The sequence below is a fragment of the Scyliorhinus torazame genome, chromosome 23, assembly GCF_047496885.1.
Source record: "Scyliorhinus torazame isolate Kashiwa2021f chromosome 23, sScyTor2.1, whole genome shotgun sequence".
NCBI lineage: Eukaryota > Metazoa > Chordata > Chondrichthyes > Carcharhiniformes > Scyliorhinidae > Scyliorhinus > Scyliorhinus torazame.
In genome coordinates this window covers 7,998,842-8,003,117 of record NC_092729.1, presented here as the reverse complement: position 1 = coordinate 8,003,117, position 4,276 = coordinate 7,998,842, and the positions used below count along the sequence as shown (strand labels likewise).

Genomic DNA, 4,276 nt, shown 5'->3' with positions numbered 1-4,276 from the left:
GAATTACCTTACTGCACCAAATTACCAAGTTCGAATTCCCACTCTGGATGTGTCTCACTCACTCAGGACATGTCTCCTTAGCCTGCGCAAAGCTTACTGAGTGCGCTTTCAGTCTGTCTTTGATACAGACCCCAGCTAACCAGGGTGACTCACATTGCTTAAGCTTCAAAGAAGAATACAATGTATACCCTTGTGTCACTAAACAGGACTCAGGTGACTGACAGAGAACTGCCTCTCAGCAATTAGGGTGAGGGCAGTTTCAGCCAATCAGACACTAAGCTACACACTGCACTTTAAATGAAATACAGCAAAATTAGACTTACCACTTACCTTTCCTGATTCCCTCACTGCACCAAATTATCAAGTTCCAATTACCACTCTGGGTGTGCCTCATTCAGGATGTGCCTCCTTCACCTCCGCAAAGCTTACTAAGTGCGCTTTCTGTCTGTCTTTTATACAGACATCAGCTAACAAGGGTGACTCACACCGTACACTGCTGTAAACCGAGTAAATGTATACACTGCCCTACAGTACGCAGTGATGATGTGAACCGTACACTGCTGTAAACAGGGTCTATGTAGACAGTGCCCGACAGTAAGCAGCGTTTATGGAAAACGTGCTCTGCCGTCAATAGAGTTTATATAAATAGCGCTACAGTAAACAGTGTTTATGTAACACGTACACTGCTGTCAACAGAGTCTATGTAAACAGCGTCCTACAATAAACACTGTTTTTGTAAACCGTACACTGCCGTGAACAGAGTCTATGCAAAGAGTGCCCTAAAGTAAATAGTGTTTATATAAACCATTAACTGCTGTAAACAGAGTCTATATAAGCAGTGTCCTCCAGTAAACAGTGTTTATATAAACCGTACACAGTTGCAAACTTAATTTATGTAAACAGTCTCCTATAGTAGCAGTGCTTATGTAAATCGCGCACAACTATAAACAGATTTTATTTAAAAAGTGAGCTACAAAGAACAAAGAACAAAGAACAAAGAAATGTACAGCACAGGAACAGGCCCTTCGGCCCTCCAAGCCCGTGCCGACCATACTGCCCGACTAAACTACAATCTTCTACACTTCCTGGGTCCGTATCCTTCTATTCCCATCCTATTCATATATTTGTCAAGATGCCCCTTAAATGTCCCTATCGTCCCTGCCTCCACTACCTCCTCCGGTAGTGAGTTCCAGGCACCCACTACCCTCTGCGTAAAAAACTTGCCTCGTACATCTACTCTAAACTTTGCCCCTCTCACCTTAAACCTATGCCCCCTAGTAATTGACCCCTCTACCCTGGGGAAAAGCCTTCGGTGCGGAGTGGTAGAAGGTGCTTTTTCCCTACTCGCCAACATTGAGGGCATTTAAAAGTTTATCCACTCTGTCTATGCCCCTCATAATTTTGTATACCTCTATCAGGTCGCCCCTCAACCTCCTTCGTTCCAGTGAGAACAAACCGAGTTTATTCAATCGCTCCTCATAGCTTATGCCCTCCATACCAGGCAACATTCTGGTAAATCTCTTCTGCACCCTCTCAAAAGCCTCCACATCCTTCTGGTAGTGTGGCGACCAGAATTTCGTTTTACTCCAAGTAAAACGAAGACCCATTGCCGTGTCATTGCTTATCCGCAATGCCGTGACTCGGATTCGAACCGAGGTTACTGCAGCCACAACGCAGAGTACTAACCACTATACGATCACGGCGTGCTACATGGGCCTGTTACAGTAAACAGTGTCTCTGTCAACAGTGTCTTAGAGTAAACAATGTTTACGTGAACCGTGCACTGCTGTAAATAGTGTCTATGTAAACAGTTTCCTACAGTGAACAGTGACTGTGTAAGCATTACACTGCTGCATTGTCTCTGTAAACTGTAGCCTGCTGTAACAGAGTTTATGTAAACGGTACCCGACAGTAAACATATTTTTTAAAAACCGTGCACCACTGTCAACAAAGTCTATGTAAACAATGCCCTGCAGTTAACAGTGTTTGTGTAAACCGATCCTCCTTTAAACTGAGTGTATGAAAACAGTGCCCGAGAGTAAGCAGTTAACCATACTCTGCTGGTAATAGTGTTTATTTAAAAAGCGCTGTAGTAAGGAGTCTGTTTCATCAGTGCCCTCGTAATGAGTCTGTTAGAGTTGAAAATATTCACACGTGCGCCTTTTTGAGTGAGTAAAGAAGCAGTTTATTATATCAGGTCTGGGAGACAGGCCTGCGGCTCCGCATTATTTAGAAACCACTCTTCCTCACTATAGCTAAGTTCGCACGGGGTTAATACACAGATTCTAAAGCGAAATCAGATGGTAATCTCATTTTCATACAGCCAATCACCTTTATTCGCGTCACAATTCATTACATGCAACTAATTAATCCTCCATAATCTCAGCCCATGCCATAAATGGTTATTAGTATGTAATCTGCAGCCTTTTCCTGTTGTTCCTAATTCTTGAGCTTACATTTAGCCGGGCAGGCACAAATAACTTAAGGCATTCAGACTTTGGGCAAAGTTTGTTTATCGTCCATTATCTTTGAGTGTGCACCTGGCGATGAGTCATTTGTTTTGCACACAGGGCTGCTATTACAGCAGCAGACACAGAAGGTACACCGAACTGCAGGGTTAGATATAATGTGCAACATTGTTAAGAATTAGGTATATATTGTAAAAAGCTGAATTGTCCCACATGAATGTCCCACAATCATACAATGTGAGAGACAGAATTGTCAACCAAATTCCCTCCTGTTGGCCATGGAAGATGTTTACCAAATCGCACATGACCACAATGAGTCAATATGAGGGCTGCAGGGTGTGTTTTAAAGATATAAGGCCTTTGGGGCATGTAACCTCCCAGTTGTTCCGTACATTCACCGTGTATGTGATTCAAAGATCACCCCTCAAACGAACCCATGTATGTCACATTTAATGCCTTGATATCAATCATCCCTGCCTCCCTGATTAACTCTGCTGTCTGTCAGTAAATGCTGCCATTCATTCCAGTTTTCAAGTAAACTAATCTAACAGTCCCACACTCTCTGCCACCAACTTTCACTCCGAAGTAGATCCTCTGTGTGTTTTGTTTTCATAGCAGGTTACAAACTCAATCTGTGCAGAAGGGAGGCATTCCCAGTGAAACCCAAACCGGATTGGGGGGGGGGGGGGGGAGGGGCTGGAGGGACCCGTTCAAAATAGCACAAAACTGATTCCGGAACCTGGGGATCCAGATAACAGTGCCACAAATGGAACACTACCAGCCTGGTGGAGGAGGAACTGTAAAAAGATGTACAGAGGTGGGACTCATTCTCACCCTACCTGGCAGGGAGAGTGCGGACGATGAAAATGAACGTGCTGTCGAGGTTCCCCTTCCTGCTTAGGTCCTTACACATTTTCATCCCCAAGGCCATCTTCCAGAACCTAGACAGCTTAATTAAAATCTTTTCTCTGTGTGTCTATGTTGAGGGTGGGAGTGGAGGAGGCAAAAATCCAAGAGTGTTCAAATCATTACTGCAAATTAAAGCCGAAAGAGTGCGGGGATGGTTGCACGAGCACAACTCGTAGTGGTTACAGATGGAGGAGGCCTCCTGCAAGGGAACGATACTCCGGGACCTAACCACGGCAGCACTCCAATCCTCCTCGGCATAATAGACATCGAGCCCAGTGGTAGCAGCCATACTGAAAACGTGGGGCCCATTTCGGGCGAACTGGTATGTTCCTCCATGGCCCCCATCTGTGGCAACCACAGATTCCCACCAGCTATGCTGGACGCAACGTTTAAATAATGGAGACAGGAGGGAGGAACGCTGGCAGTTAGGGACTTCCACGTAGGGCACAGACTAGCGACGATAAATGAACTGACGGAGGAATGGTTGTTGACAAAACGACTGGATATTACAAATAAATCATTTTCTCGGCAGAAACAGTAGGATACCCCAGGCTTCCGGAGACTGCACTATCAGAGGACCTGATGACCACGGACAGTAAGGAGGGGGAATTGTGTGCGAAAATATACGGTCAGTTACTGGACAGAGCCCGAACACCACTGGTCGAGACCAGACGGAAATGGGAGGGCCAACTGGGAACAGACGCGGGGTCGGCACTCTGGAGTGAAGCACTGATAAGGGCAACCTTCACCTCCTCCTGCGCAAGGCTCAGCCTCATGCAGTTCAATGTCGCACACAGAGAACACTTGACCAGAACCCGAATGAACAGCTTCTTCCCGGTGGTGGTGGATAAATGTGAACTGTGCCAAAAGGGGCAGACCAACCATACCCACATGTTCTG

General features: G+C 45.6%; 1 non-coding gene across 1 annotated transcript; it reads right to left on the bottom strand.

Annotated features, from left to right (window-relative positions):
- Window positions 1-1,631: 1,631 nt before the first annotated feature.
- trnah-gug (transfer RNA histidin (anticodon GUG)) lies at window positions 1,632-1,703 on the bottom strand. The gene has a single exon. It is a non-coding gene; the product is annotated as a tRNA-His (tRNA).
- Window positions 1,704-4,276: the final 2,573 nt, after the last annotated feature.